This window comes from Lepidochelys olivacea, assembly GCF_965140295.1.
Source record: "Lepidochelys olivacea isolate rLepOli2 genome assembly, chromosome: 2".
Lineage (NCBI taxonomy): Eukaryota > Metazoa > Chordata > Testudines > Cheloniidae > Lepidochelys > Lepidochelys olivacea.
Window position 1 is genome coordinate 214,843,622 of NC_140412.1, and position 16,845 is coordinate 214,860,466.

Genomic DNA, 16,845 nt, shown 5'->3' on the forward strand with positions numbered 1-16,845 from the left:
TATTATTAATGCCTGGTGAAATTAAAACAAAGAAGAGGGTAAAGAGTATACCATCATGTGTTAGCTGCTGACACTTGAAAAACTGAGTATCAGTAACGGAAGTTTTTTCAGAAACTGTGATTAGGCACAGATAAAAGATAGTTTTGTGAGGATGATGTACTCCCAGAAACTTTTAATTTAGCATTCTTCTTGCAAGAGTTTTGTGCTGCTAGAGGATGTCAAAACAATGTACATTTTGGAATACTACAGTATTTCTAAATAAGATACCTGACTGGTGTTAGGTTAAGGTACAAACTCACAGCTGGCATGTCCTTCCAGAACAAATATCTCATGGGAGAAGAAGTGGATTAGAGGTGTTGGTATAATTAGGGGTCAAATTAGAAAAAAAAACCTGAAAGTATAATACTCTTCCAAGCTTCACACACAAAATCCATTCCACTTACACCTGAAGCCACTCAATACATTTTTCAGATGTTCAGACTATGATTTTTCAAATGCATGGCTGTATTGTTTAGCCTTAAAAATGTAAGCAGAGTTTATCCCAGAAACCATAATGGCTAGAGACTAAAAGAAAGTAAATTGAGATTCGGGTGAATAAGCCAGCAACATGAAAGAGGTACCAGTATGTTATAATGCCACATCTTGGCCCAATCTAATTTAAACAAACTTTAGCAGAGGCGGTTGTAGCAGAGCTAGTCCATAATGCATTTGGGAGAAACCTACTTATTAGAGTTACTCTATGGTTTTTCTATTGTAGGAGTAATTTATTCAGGAATTTAAAAGGTTACCAGACACCTGCTTACAAAAGTACTATGCCAGCTAAATACAAGACAGTATGAAAGAACTTGGGTGATGAAAGGGAGCACCAGCAACCCCCACCCCACAACCCCGACACACACCCACACCACCCATTGGTAAAGGGGAGGACACAGGTTCCTACTAGGGTGCTGTCCTGGGACCCTGCACAAGTGTTTCATCTTCTAAACCAGTCTCTGGCTTGTAGGTACTTGATAAGTTTGAAACTCCCCATCTCCATGCTGGAAGCTAGAAGGATCCATTTTCTCCCTATGTCCTCTCTTCCCAATTCCTGGAGTCTCCTACTGGACAGAAGTGGGTTTTGCTATTGTCAGCAACACCAAGCTTCTGGCTGGTATGAGAGAGTGGGGTCCTCTTCTACACAACCCATCTCTTCTGCTTTGTTACATCCTCCTCCCCAACAAATAGCTTTTAGTGCTTGCCTCTCCTGCTACTAGCTTTCTCCAGAAGTAGCAGAATAAATAACATTTTTTCAGTGCCACTGCTGCAATTAATAGCACCAGTAAAACTCATCTGAGAGACTTCACAGTTTCATTTTTCTGATACTTAAAGTTCTTAGCACCAGCAAAGGCAGTGGGGCTGTCCACTGACTCAGAAATACAGCATTGTAGTAGTGGAAATCCTTGTCTTCAGAAGGATAAAGGGCTAGATTTAAAAAACATTGAGAGTAGATTTTTACAGGGAAAAAAGCCTCCAACTGCCAGGAGAGTTCCCTACTCGTCATTAGGTGGATTTTTCAAGCAGTAACCATACAGCAAGAACTCTAGTGGCAAATGATACTCCTCTAAGAGAATCTGCCTTCCTGCCTTCTCAGCACAGCTCCTGCCTGTCATGGAGAGAGAGAGAGAGAGGCATTTTGTTAAACTATTCATTTATTTTGTATATATAGGCTTTTTACTCGACATAAGTATGTTGCCTACGCTTTTACAGGTTTATTTAATCAACTAAACACACATACAGGAAAGAGTTATTAATAGGCAAGACATTCTATGTTTTTACGCAGTGAAAGCCTCTGCTTTAATAAAAGCCAACTGCTATAAGCAGCAATGCAAGTTTTACAGTAGGATTCTGTTCTTTTAGAGAAGGTGCTAGATGAGGCAGATCACCAAGTTAACATGTTCCTTTTTAACCTCAGGTTTATAAAGCAGTTTTGGGAAACCTGAATTCTAATATTCCCTGGTTAAAAAGATACAGTGCAGGATGTAATCAGCAGTGATGTTGGATGTTATGCATATGTAGAAACTAACTCAGATACTCTAAAAATGTCAGTTCATGTCAATTATGCTGTGAGCAATGTTCACTTGGAAAGAGAAACCCTACAACCAATTAATAACACTCCATATCTCGTTACCAGTCTCCTAATCCCTGTGGCTATTTCTTCTCTCTCATGGTTGGTTAGTTACAATCCAGAAAAGACAGATATTTTCAGAGGGGCCAGTAATATTGGTGATATAGTTATTCCTGAAGTCCATGATCTAATATAAACCAGTAAATATTCAGATGCACAGAGACCACTTTATCAGACATACTAAGTTTGTTTTCTTGGCAGTTACTGATGTAATTCTGTTCAATACAAGCTGTAAATACATAAGCAATTTTGTTGCGGTCATTTGGAAGTTGACGTGCAATCATTCAAAATACAAACGGCAAAACAAAAATAATAATCAGCTATAATCATCTTTCTGGGCTAATTAGGTAAATACACTACCTACAGCATTAGAGCAAATACTAGGCCACCATTTAGCAAATGGAGCCACCGTGGCTGCATGTGGCCACCAAGGGGTTTCCCTGCAGCCATGGCAGTTTCCTGGGCAGTGGGGAAGGAAGCATCAGGCCCTCTCCTTCCTCCCTGCTGCTCCTGCATGTGCCGCCTTTCTGGAGACACAGGTGGGACACACAACGCTTAAGGAGCAAGGTGAGTTGGCGAGGAGGGGGTGAGAAGGCGAGTGGCAAGGAGAGCAACCGGTGGGAGGGCCTGGCAGGGGAGTAAGTAGGCGAGGGGTGAGCCTCCAGCAGGGTAAGGAGGCAGGCCGGGGGGGCTAGCTGCAAGCGGGGGAGTGAGGAGATGAGCGGTGAGCCACCAGCGAGCAGTGGTTCTCGCACCAGGCTGGGGGTTGAGGAGGGACACAGGAGCCGGGTATGGGGTGAGGAGGTGAGCGGCGGGTGCATGGGTATCAAGTAGAGCCCCCCCTTTGGAGAGGCTAGCCCCCAACTCCACCCCATCTGCCTGTGCTCCCCCTCCCCCAGCAGCTGGAGCCCCGAGACCCACTGTGCCTGCAGCCACAAGCCCCCCACCCAGAGAAGCCCCAAGCACCCCTCCCCCTCCACAGCCGGAGAAACCCCGAGCCCCACCAATTGCCCAGAGTCGTCCCAGGCCAGCCACAGCCATGCCTCTCCTCCCCTCCCCAGAACCAAGCCACCAGATATCTTTTTCATTATTATTTGGACTTCTATTATGTCAAAGCATTTTTAAATTTATTTCAGAATTGTTACATAGACAACCACTTTTACCAAAAAAGCAAAAGAAACAATAATCAAAAAGACAAGAGTACAAAGCACCTTATTTGTGTTTCTATTCTGTTAGGTCCAGTAATGAGAGAGATAACTGTGCATAATTTTTATTACTGAGTCTGCAAAAAAAATCCCCAAACTGTACATAACTAGATTACAATGATTTGGATGTATATGTGTGCATATTATTTTATTAACTTTAGGAAAAAATAAATAATTTTAGGAGAAAGCGTCAGTGTGGCCACCAGCAAGAGTCAGTGGCCGCAGTCTGAGGCCACCAAAAAAATTGTTGCAAGAACCGATGTATTAGGCACAATGCCAACATATGTAGGTCACCTGCCCATCTAACAAAGCAATTTCACCACCTTCATTTGGACGGCAATTAGCCCCATAGGAGCTCATATTCTAAAAGGAACATTAGTGGAGGGAAAAGAGGGAGTAAAGAAATAGATGGAAGAAACAGGAGACAGTGAACAAACAATGAAGACAGATATCTTTGGATATTACCCTTCAATCAGTGATAAAAGTATCTCAACCCAAAGATTATCTAGTTGATCTAGAGAATCCAAGATTCAGAATTACACAAATCTTAGCCCATGTCCATTTTGGAATTAAAATAATTAAATAAAAAACATGGTGGTGAAGTTGTTCCTTCTTCCACCAAACAGGTATGTTATGTAGTGCTGAGGATGAAGATACCAGTGCATGAAGGGACAATAATGAAGACAGGTCATCACTTTGAAAAATTTCAGATCTATGATTATAAAATTCTTCTCCTCATTTTGAAAAACTGTGGAAAGAATTCAGTGAAGTCAATTTGCCTCAGAAGTGCTCTGACTGTGGTGGGGGAGGAAAGCAAACATTTCACCTCTGTTTGATATCAGTTAGTTGCTGTGAAAATTCTGATGTCATAATCATAATCTTTACTTTAGGTGGAGAACAAACAGCAGGAGCAGATGAAATCAAACAAAGATTTTCCTTTCACAAAAGTATTTACCATTATAAAGAGTGAGTGAAGAGAAGTAAGTTATTCTAATCAGAATGGACCAAAATCTACTTACAGTGGAGTGAACTCAGACTAACGCTATTGACTTCAGTGAATTACGCAGGGCTTACACTGGTGTAACTGGTCAGAATTTGAGTCAACATTTCCCCCTTTAAGAAACCCAGCCTAAACTAGATGTTGTCTCACCAGGACAAATACAAGTAACACAGTGACCTGGGCCAGTCATCTTGATTCACCACAAGACTCAACATTCATGTTTATAACATTCCAAACTGAATGCTGTCACAAGTAATGAATACATTTTTTGTGCATTTGTGACTTGAAGCAACAACCTTTTGGTAGCAGAGAGAAATATAAAACTATAGGAAATATATGATGCCAGTAACTTACCCAGCCTCTGAAGTGGATAAAAACCTCCAAATTCTCACCTTCTCAGAGATTCCTCATCCATTAAAACTGGATTCAGACCTCTTCCTTTTCTCCACCACCTTCCTCCCACAAGCAAAATCTTCACCAAGGCAGCTGATTTTGCATTCTTTGCATATACAAAACTGCCATTGGGAACAGGAGTTTTGAATGTGAAAAGTGCACTACTGAGGCCCCTGGAATGTCATTGGTGTCAGGAATATAGAATCTGGCCCTCATTATAGCAGAATCTTTTGGTTTGAAAAATTTCAGGTTTCAGAGTAGCAGCCGTGTTAGTCTGTTTTCGCAAAAAGAAAAGGAGTACTTGTGGCACCTTAGACACTAACAAATTTATTTGAGCAAAAGCTTTCGTGAGCTACAGCTCACTTCATCGGATGCTGTAGCTCACGAAAGCTTATGCTAAAATAAATCTGTTAGTCTGTAAGGTGCCACAAGTACTCCTTTGGTTTGAAAAAGTTACTCAAGAAGGAGTTCATTTTTACAGCGGTCTTAAAAAAAAATCTGTTCGTAAAACATCAAAAAAAGCAAAACACATGCCTTAAGGAATGTTAAGGTGATGTTCCAATCATGTAAATGTATACTTGTTTAACCTTCCGCACATGAGTAGTCCCAACAGAAGTGAGTAACTCACTGAAGTCAATGCAATTAGTCTGAGTTTATCCCAGGGTAAACAGATTCTTGTTCATTCTGATTAGAATAATTTCTGTGTTCCTCTTCACGCACTCTTTAAAATGATAGCTATTGTCAGGAAAGCAGAATCTTTATTTGATTTCATCTGCTCCTGCTGTTTATTTTCCACCTGAAGTCCATTTTGTATTATTGGCATCAGAATTTTCACAGCAACCAGTTGATGTCAAACAGAGGGTTATAACTTCAGCTAACGATTAAGCAGCAGGAGCAGACAAACTATAAAGACAACCAAGACCTTGTTTTTATGCATATGCATTCTGTAAGAAGAAGAAAAATTAAAACAGAAGATAATGTATTGTGACAGGTTCGGGACAGATGGCTACAGGAGAGCGATAGAAGGCAAATATATTAGCCCTAGATTAAGCAGTCCCCTTTTTCCTGAGTAAGGTAGCAGGGGCGGTTCCAGAACAATCAGGAACTTGCCAGAACCAATTAAGGCAGGCAGGCTAATTAGGAAATCTGGAGCCAATAAGAAGCTGCTAGAATCAATTAAGATAGGCAGGCTAATCAGGACACCTGGCTTAAAAAGGACTTCACCTCAGTCAGTGAGGGGTGCTGAGAATGAGAGGGCGTGCTGTTGGAGGACTGAGGAGTACAAACACTATCTGGCATCAGGAGGAAGGTCCTGTGGTGAGAACGAAGGCGCTGGGAGGAGACCATGGGGAAGTAGCCCAGGAAGTTGTAGCTGTCACACAGCTATTACAAGAAACACTGTAGACAGTTGTGATCCACAGGGCCCTGGTCTGGAACCCGGAATAGAGGGCAGGCCTGGTTTCCCCCCATTACCCTTCCCTCTACTGGATAAAAGAGAAGTTGACCTGGACTGTGGGTCCCACCAGAGGGGAAGGTCCCTGGCCTGTCCCGCAACCCACTAGGTGGATCAGCAGAGACTGGAGATTATTCCTTCTTTTTCCCCATGCTGGCCAGTGATGAAGTTAGCTGAGTGAACAGCAGGTTTGAGCCACTAGCAAATGTGGCCAAACTGAGGGCTGCCATGAATCTCTGAGACGAGCAAATCTGTCAATAAGTGCAGGACCCACCAAGGCAGAGGAGGAACTTTGTCACAGTATATAAAAAATTAGATATGCTTTTAATCAATATTTATTTCAAGTTTTTCCATGAAGCATCAAAACCCCCAAAATACCTTTCATGAAAAGTTTGTAAAACAACAGTATAAGAAAAGATACAATTTCTATCAAGAATACTTATAGTAAGGTTCTGATATACAGAACATTTGCTGAAATGAAGGTTTGCAAAAGAAGAGACACTGTGCTGATATTGGAAATGCCATGACAACGCAGACGTCAGGTGGATCCCCAACATGTTTGATTATCTGCTTTGCTATGCTGTGCATGACAAAATTGTTCCTTGTGTTATTTTTCCTGTGGTATATGGAACTAGCCACAGAAACATACAAAATATTACGCTTTCTCTGTAAAATTTTAAACTTGAATAATCCAGTTTCCATTTATTATTCTTTTCCCACACTATACCTGGACTAAAATTTAATTCTAGATTACATTTGTCCACGAGTTTAAATCTACAAACTAAGATCATAAATATGTGATGATGATTATTAATACAGCCATATAAGGGTGTTGGGCACTTTACAAACAAGTAAAATACATCGTCCCTAGCCCAAAGAGTTCACAGTCTAAAGGCCTTGTCTACTCTCCAACTGCTTTACTGGCATAGCTACACCGCTATAGCTATACTTGCCGAACCACCTAGTAGACACAGATTATGCCAACAGAAGGCATTTTTCTGTTGGCCTAATAACACCATCTCCCCAAATAGCATTAGCTTCCCCAACAGAAGCACTCATCTGTCAGCATAGCTGTGTTTGCACTAGGAATTTGGTTGGCAAGGGTATGTCAGCTAAGGGGTGTGAAGGTTTTGTTTGTTTGTTTTTAAAAACCTCTGACTGACATAGCTATTCCAACAAAACTTTGTAGTTATACCTATCCTAAGTTTAAACAGCACAACAAGTGATAGGAACAGACAAATGAAAGGAAGGATGAGGGCGACAATGATGAAATCATGCCTTAGCTTTGCTTTATTACCCATGCATCTGATAGATATTTGTGAAAAGCAGAATTATTTATGAATGATTTTTATTGTAAATACAATCAGATCATACATTTTGCACACAAATATACTACATTAATGTGACTGAAATTTCAGGTTGAGAAATAGTTTTATACTTTGAAGTCAAATAAAATAGCAGTGTAAACCTTAGGAGCTAGAAGGCAGAGTGATTAGCATGTCCCTTCTCTAATTTGTATCTGCTTTTCTGTACTACTGACATGCAGTAACAGTGCAATCAGATTAAAAACAAAGCCAACTGAGTTGTGGCATAGTGTGCTGGATCATTTTACAAAACTGTCTGGGTTCTCCAGAACTGTATGAACACATACACATTTTAACTACCACTATTTCACCTACACAAGTGGGAGCTGTACTATAGGGAAGACTGGAGCATGGTTACTTGACGTGGTGGCAAAAACGCCATAAGCTGTCAGAGGCTAAAGCCTTGTCTACAGTAGAGCTCCCACCACACTGACACCAGCACAGCATCAGTGGGAAATTGTGGAGTAAAATTCCCTAGTCTAGCCTGCATTGTGAATTTAAAGATGACATCATTCTGTTTCACTTCACTTATAGTACTGTGGTCCTGTTGATCACCCATATTGTTAATAAATTACATCCTTAGTAGAATGCCTTATTCTGTAAGAAATTACACTTTTACAATCTAAATTGAATGTCAGTATTGAGTCAATTTATTTTTTAAAGTTACTTGAAAATTTTCTATAGGAACAGTATGATATGGCATCAGGTTTTCAGGTCTGAAATCAGCGAAATAATGGGGCACTTAGATCGGTTTGTGGTTGCGTGGGGGGCTTGATTATTATTAGTGTTTATTCAAATCACAATAAAAACTCTTTAGGTTGCATCTATTTGAAGTCTGTAATGACAACTCACATGCGCCAGTTGTTCCTAATTTTATTGCACATTCTTGCTATCATGAGTACCCAGTTAAATCCTACCATACACCCACCCTGTCACTGCAAAAATTATTCCCAGTCAAAGGAATTTCAGCACAGTTAAAGGCGTGTGCCATTTTTCTCCCCACTTCGATGCTGTCTATAACATTCAAATGTTGTCAGGATCTATCAACCAACAGTAAATTGCAGCCACTGGGAACAGAATGAAAGAGTCAAAAGGGACACAACACAATGGGAGAAAAAAAAAAAGTGTCCCTGGTAAAACGTTAAATGTTGCAACTATGCTGCAATCAACTGGACTACTTTGTTTATCATCCCAAGACTGAAAAATGTATTAGGGCTAAATAAATAATCTGTCCAAACTCAAAAGACAGAAAAAAAAAATAAAACTGTCAGCTGGGGTTTTCACAAATGGGGGATGGAGATGGGACGAGACAGTTCATTTGAGAGTAATTCTCTGAAGATACCACTGAAGGGGGCGGGGGGAGAGAACTGTATAATACCAGACAATTTCAAAGCCATGCATGGGTCATAGCTTATCACAAGACAGTGAGAGAAAGAATAAGTCATTTCCTGACAATGTTGTCTCCCGCAGCAATGAGATGGGGAAGTGGATACCTGCACAGTTCCAGTGCTTCAGATACCTGACTCCGCTAAAGAAGGGAGTAGGTTTGGTTCTAGAAAACTACTAAATAAATCACTATGTGTCACTAGAACACAGAACCTATGGGCAGGGTCCCATGCCACAGCAACAGAATTTATCACATAATTGTTCTTCAGCGTGAGCTTTTGCTTTTAAGTTCTCTCTTATATTTAAGGTTGTGAAGAAAGCCTCCGCTCCCAAACATGAACCAAAACGTAGTTTTTCCATGTGCGCAGACTGAAAAAGTATTTGAGAAGTGTGAATCACTGAATTCATTTAAGTTGTTTATTTCTGAAGCCCAATTATGTCGGTCTAAAATGTCAAGATTACTAGCTATGTCACTGCTAATCATTTGAGCAGATATTCAGCTACTGTGATTATCTCAGTCCTAAACCACATCCCAACCCTTCTTGCGTGTGAACAGATTTAATAGTCACCTACTCGGATGCTTAGATCTCCAGTTTACCCCCAACAATTTCTAGATATGTATAGTTATTAATTATCTATATAAAAATCTGCAGCACATTGAAAATTAATAAATTAGGGGCAGAATAGGAGAAATGAATGATATAAAATTGATTGTATTATTAATTTCACTAAATATCTTCATTTTTTTAGTTTATCATTCATACAATGTCCATTCTGCCGTATTGGAAAGCTAAAGAAATCCTGTTCCACTTACCACCAAATATGCTGGGCCTTGACTATAAACATGAAGTCACCAATAACCCTCTGCCACACACCTGCAGAGGTCTAGAATTATGTGGGTAGGGCTACCAATTTCTCCCCCTTTTCCCGTGTTTCCTCTGAACAGATAATGTATTTAATATGGTCTATGTGTCATGTTCCTGGAGTTTATCTTTACTGTCAACTAGAACCACCACCAAGTATAAACCCCACTCATCAGTCTCCATCTTTCCCATTTTCTAAAGGTTTCCCTGCATGACCTCTAAGGTTTTCATTGCATAACTTTCCCAACCCTAATTTTTTCTTCTAGCCATGGCTAATTTACCCTCTTTTATAGCCTGGTCGGAGCTAACAAGATCCATTTGCTAGCATGACTCATCACATAATTATAGTGCACCTTTACACAAGACTCAACTATCTGACATCAGGATAACTCAGTTCAGGAGACCTACGTTCCTATGCATAGACCTAAAGTGGATCATCCTGTTGCAATGAATGTAAAGATGTTCACTGTGTGAAAATCCTTTTTAAAAAGAATTTCCAACTTCCAAAGCTCTATGAAGCATAGAAACAAAAGGCTGCCTCTAGGCAAGATTTCTATCATGTGGTAAGAATAACTACCAATTTATTTTCCTAGCAGAACTTTCCTGTGTTCTTGGAAACTAAAAATCAACAGAAGAGTAATACAGTATTTAAAAACGTTCACCAAGAGCTTCCTATGTAACATATAAATAAAAGTTACTATATGAGAAGAGCATATCCTGTGCTGGACTGGTAACAAACTGAACAAGAGAAAATTGCAACATTGTTTACCTACAAATCACCAGCTTTCTTCTTGCACATCTCATCTAGCTAGCCTATCACCTAATTATTTTTATTCAAGTTAGGTAGTATGTGTCAGTAAGGCCCTGATACTGCACAATTTGAACCACAGGGACAGATGCTTGCACTCTTATGGATCCATTGCAGGACTGGGGCCTAAATCACTCTATTCTTAGATCAGTTATGTGACACAAATACATAGCATCTCTTCATCACACTTGCCTTGTTCCACCATACCCCAACATAAAAAAAATAATTCTATAAAAAGAATCTTTACCACGTACTGACTGTAGGGTTTATATATATTTTTAATATCTCTACCTCTGTATAAAAGGATATAAAATGTATTTTTTTCCAGAAATAAACGATGTGGAGTTATATAGCACAAAACACATGTCCCTGAAATATTTTTATCCCCAGAAAGTTCTTAAGTTAACTAGTTTGTCTGTTTTATAATAGAGCAAAGCTGCTGAACCACTTAAGGCCAATAAACATATTTTTGTCTGAAAAGTCTTGAGATGCATTATTTCTGACAAAATAATGGGTATGTCCCAGGGTCTATCCTTAGAGCAATCAGATTAGTTTTCTGACTTGTGAATCATGAAAGAGACCCAAAAAAGCAATCATATTTTGAAGTGGGACAACAAATTTAGAAGTGTCCTTAGACATCACAGACCAGGAAAATAGTCCACAAGCACGCCAAGGAGAAACACAGATTTTTTTCATTTGTCAACTTCTTTCCAATGTGGCACTATTACTGGATATTTCAGTTGCCTTTGGATGGATAATCAGTATTTCCAGAATAATGAAAAACAACTGTAACAAATTGGGGAAGAAATCATATTTTTCAGTGATTTTTAAGCATTCAAGCAAGTTGTATCTCTTCCCAAGCCCACATTTAAAATATTCACCCACATAAACCCTGAGATTAAATATATAGTATCTCTGACATCTCAATATGGAACTGTTTTTATTTGTAGACTCTAACAGTGACACACACATAGATGACAGTTTATTGCCTTCAGTGCAGCATAAATAAGGGGTCCTTAAATCTGAGCAATCAGAATGAAAATTCTATGAACAAGCTGAGAAAACATCAAAAATAAACAGGCAAGCTGAGCTTAATAATCACTCAGTGCACAAAACATTCCTAAATAGTCATGTATAAGGACAGAAAGCTGGCTAGATCGTTGGGCTCAATGGCTAGTAATCAACAGCTTGATATCTAGTTGGCAGCCAGTATCAAGCAGAGTGCCCCAGGGGTCTGTCCTGGGACCGGTTTTTTTCAACATGTACATTAATGATCTGGATGGATTGCCCCTCAGCAAGTTCACGGATGACACTAAGATGGTGGGAGAGGCAGATACACTGAAGGGTAGGGACAGGGTCCAGAGTGACCTAGACAAATTGGAGGATTGGGCTAAAAGACATCTGATGAAATTCAACAAGGACAAGTGCAGAGCCCTGCACTTAGGATTCCATGCACCGCTACAGGCTTCAGACCGACTGTTCTATAGAAAAGGACCTGGGGATTACAGTGAAGAAGCTGGATATGAGTCAACAGTGTGCCCTTGTTGCCAAGAAGGCTAATGGCATATTGGGCTGCATTAGTAGGAGTATTGCCAGCACATAGAGGGAAGTTAGGTAGATTACATTTACAAAATTTAGTTAGAGCACATTTACAAAGCAGCTAAGGTTTTTTGTTTAAATTATGAATGGAAGAGACTATGGCAAACTGTGGCAATCCAAACAGTCCCTGTAATTAAAAACTAGTGGACAGAAGAGGGGTAATCTGGAATGTGGGTACAATAAAACAGAATCCACAAGCACTTGTATATTTATTATAACAGCAGTAACAAAACAAGACATATGTTATACATCGATGGACTTCATTGATTTCTGAAACTCAGTGAGGCAATTCACACCACTGAAACAACGGAGTAAGATTTAAACACCACAAAAATATGTTCAGATAAAATAATGATCTGACTTGCACCTACCAATGGAAGAAAATTCAGTTGGTTGATTAAACAATCTCTTAAAAGATTACCTATAAAAGAAACAAAAAAGAGCACACACTCAATTTCTCTTGATGTTTCTTAAGAATTTTCAAGACAAGAAGAGACTTTTTACTTTCCTGTTTTCGTTAAGTTTCTTGGGTGACTAGGGCTATGTCAACACTACCACTTATGTCGGCGCTTCTGTAATATCTCTTGTGTAGCTGCTCTATGCTGATGGGAGATACTCTCCTGCTAACATAGCACTTCCCACACTGGCGCTTATGCCAGCAAAACTTACGTCACTAAGCCCTGGTCTATACTACAGAGTTAGGTAAAATTTAGCCATGTTAGGTCGATTTTATAATGAATGCGTCTACACAAGCAACCCCGTTCCGTCGACCTAAAGGGCTCTTAAAATTGACTTCTGTACTCCTCCCCAGTGAGGGGAGTAGCGCTAAAATTGACCTTGCTGGGTCGAATTTGGGGTAGTGCGGACACAAATCGACGTTACTGGCCTCCAGGAGCTATCCCAGAGTGCTCCAATGTGACCGGTCTGGACAGGGCTTTCAACTCCGATGCACTAGCCAGGTACACAGGAAAAGCTCCAGAAACTTTTGAATTTCATTTCCTGTTTGGTCAGCGTGGAGAGCTCAGCAGCACAGGTGATCATGCAGTCCCCCCAGAATCGCAAACGAGCTCTAGCATGGAGCGAACAGGAGACACTGGATCTGATTGCTGTATGGGGAGAAGAATCTGTACAGGCAGAACTCTGATCAAAAAGAAGAAATGCTAATATATATGCCAAAATTGCACAGGACGTGATGGACAGAGGCTACAACAAGGATACACAGCAGTGAAAGTCATGGAACTCAGGCAAGCCTACCAAAAGACAAAGGAGGCAAACGGTCGCTCTGGGTCAGAGCCCCATACATGCCACTTCTGTGATCAGCTGCATGGCATTTTAGGGGGGGACCCTACCACTACCCCACCACTGTCTGTGGACACCTGCAAGGGGGGAGTCTCACGCAACACAGAGGAGGATTTTGTGGATGAGGAGGCGGAGAAGGAGGAGAAGGAGAATGCGCAGCAGGCAAGCAGTGAATCCATTCTCCCTGGCAGCCAGGACCTTTTCATCACCCTGGAACCAATACCCTCCCAAGGCAGGATCCCCAACCCTGAAGGCAGAGCAGGCACCTCTGGTGAGTGCACATTTGTAACTAAAACACAGGGTTTAAAAGCAATAGTGTTTAATGTTTGATTTGCCCTGAAGACTTGGGATGCATTCGTGGCCAGTACAGCTACTGGAAAAGTCTGTTAACGTGTCTGGGGATGGAGCAGGAATCCTCCAGGGACATCTCTATGAAGCTCTCCTGGAGATACTGTGAAAACCTTTGCAGAAGGTTTCTGGGGAGGGCTGCCGTATTTCGTCCTCCACAGTAGGACACTTTACCATACCAAGCCAGGAGCAAATAGTCTGGAATCATTGCAGCACAAAGCATGGCAGCAAATGGTCCTGGTTTTGGTCACATTCAAGCAACATTCAGTCTTTATCTTTCTGTGTTAGCCTCAGAGAGTGATATCATTCATGGTCACCTGGTTGAAATAGGGGAATTTTTGTAAGGGAACAGTAAAAGGACCCTGTTCAAGCTGGGCTGTTTGTGCTTGGCTAAAAGGGATCATCCCTGAGAATAGTCACGTGGTGGGGGGAGGGGTGAAGGGATCATCCCAGAGAATAGCCAGGTGGTGGGGTGTGGGGAGCACATCCACCCCAAAACCGCAGCCCCTCCTTTTAAATGGTAAACCCAACCAACATTGGTTGCTATGGGAAAGGAGGGCGCTGCAGTTTGAAACCATTCCCACATGTTATGAAGGCAGAAGAAGCCAACCCTGCGTACCCTTTGGCTTACCAGGGCTGCCTGGAAACCGAATTCTGTTGATTTTAATTCCAATAGGCAGCAGAGACTGTGGGATAGCTTCCCACAGTGCACCGCTCCGTGAGTCAATGCTAGCCACGGTAGTGAGGACGCACTCCACCAACTTAATGTGCTTAGTGGGGACATACACAATTGACTGTACAAAATTGATTTCTAAAATTCGACTTCTATAAAATTGACCTAATTTCGTAGTGTAGACATACCTTCAGGGGTGTGAAAAACACACCCCCGCCCCCAAGCGACATAAGTTACACCACCATAAGCACCGATGTGGGCAGCGCCATGTTGGCAGGAGAGCTTCTCCCATCAGCATAGAGCAGCTACACAAGAGATCTTACAGAAGCGCAGCTGCATCAGTACAGCTCTGCTGCTGTAAGCTCTCTAGTGTAGACATAGCCTAAGAAAAGCATATTGAAAGCTCTCTGAGCCCTCAGTTAGAGGAATGGAGAGTTGGATCCTTAAAAAAGAGCACTTTTTCCTTCAGTATTTTTATGGAGAAGTTTCAGAGAAGAAGTTTCACAAGAATTATTAAAGGACTAGAAAACATGCCTAAAAGTGAAAGACTAAAGCTTAGCTTGTTAAAGAAAAGGTGAAGGTGACTTGATTACAGCCTGTAAGTACCTACGCAGGGAATAGAAATGCAGTATTAAAGGTGTCTTCAATCTAGCAAAGGTATAACAAGATTCACTGTCAGCAAGCTGAAGCTACACTAATTCAGTCTTAAAATGAGGCACAATTTTTTAAACAGTGAGGATAAGGAACCATTGGAACAACTTACCAAGTGTTATGAAGAATTCTCCAACACCGGCAATTGTTAAATCAGGATTGAATGTTTTTCTAAAAGATATGCTCTAATTCAAACAGGAATTAATTCAGGGAAGGCCTATGCATGTACAAAAGCAGCATGTTTAAATTGTTTTATATAGTTAAATAAAACTACCTTAAATGTTGTGCTGTATACACAAGAAAAAAAAGTTTAATATGTTTTGCATCTAAAACTAGCTGATTTATTAACAAAAGAAATTATCTGTAGCTAATGGAATGAACTCAATGTTTCTGGTCACCACATCCTTCAAGATTTTAGAACTACAAATCTCATCATCTAACAACTTGTTTTTATTCATACTGGAAGAGGAAAACAAGCTTTGTAGCTTTTTCAACTCTCAGTTTCTCAACTTCGAATGAGCTAGTTATTGAACTGAATTAGCAAAACAAACTGAAATGATGATCATCTCTGTTCACCTGCAGAAGAGGACAGTGTTGTCTACAGCAGGTTCAGCACTTGAACACACGCTAGCCAGTGCTTAACCAATGACTCCCATCAGCACAGTAGGCGGACGTTCTTTAAAACATTAGCAGCAAACATATGCTGCCTGAATATTTTAATTTAATTTAAATTTTAATAGATTATAATAAGTTTTAGCTTTAACTTAGGTTGTCAGTTTGAAATTTAATTTTAAATAGGTGTTTTTTTTTAAATTCATATTACTGTTTTTTTAAAATCCACCCTGACTGAATTACTAATGTGGGAAGGAGGAAGCAGAAACAAGTAGTGTACAGGTCTTCTTATATATCAGAAAAACAAAAGAATGGCACAAACCTATATTTTCCCTTTACAAGTCATTTAATCCATTTCACATCTACTAGGTAGTTCAAGATAAATTGTCAACTGGAATTTTAATCTACCATATCCTGAATAGACTCTGTTGTATTTCATGGATCTGTTAGTTTTACATTGGGCCTTTAATCCATCCTCTTATAACTGCAATGCAATTTTGATGGATGGGTATAAATAGGTATAAAGAGTACAAATGCATATTTAGTAAAATTTCCAGCTGCGTATTTTCACAAGTCTTGAACCTGGAGTTTTGATGGGGAGAAAAAACTGTCTACCTGAAAGCTAATTAACTTTGTGAGCATAAAAATAAAATAGAACTGGACATATTATAAATGAGGTCTGTTAAAAGTACTTTAAATAAACCCCGGAAGGTGTTACTGACCCACAGGTCAGCAGACACCTGCAACCACAATTTATAATTTGCACTCCTAAAAAATGACCTCAGCCGTTTTATTTTTAATTATATAGTGATATATTTAAAATAATACCACCAGGGTCACAACGCACATCCCAGAATTCATGCAGGAGGCATATTTTAAAACACAACCAAGCCGGGAAATCCACCTACCAATTGGGTGGGGGCGGTTGCTATAATGCAAAGGCTGCGATCCCCTAAACTCCAGTGGTTCCGGGGATCCCTGTTTGAAACTGCAGCGCTCCCAGCAGCCGACCCACTGCTCCACACAA

The 16,845-nt window shown here is 40.4% G+C and overlaps 1 protein-coding gene across 8 annotated transcripts in view; it reads right to left on the reverse strand.

Annotated features, from left to right (window-relative positions):
• Positions 1 to 16,845, reverse strand: part of BZW2 (basic leucine zipper and W2 domains 2) — a 78,508-nt gene that overhangs the window by 61,028 nt on the left and 635 nt on the right. For 3 of the 8 annotated variants that reach the window (XM_084619890.1, XM_084619892.1, XM_084619889.1), the window contains one exon: positions 12,607 to 12,656. The exons of 3 other annotated variants lie outside the window; for them this stretch is intronic. The gene's annotated coding sequence lies outside the window, so the exon portion shown is untranslated. Of the gene's footprint in view, positions 1 to 12,606; positions 12,659 to 16,845 lie in introns of those variants that run through there. 2 more of the 8 variants (XM_084619894.1, XM_084619896.1) reach the window with 2 other exon arrangements.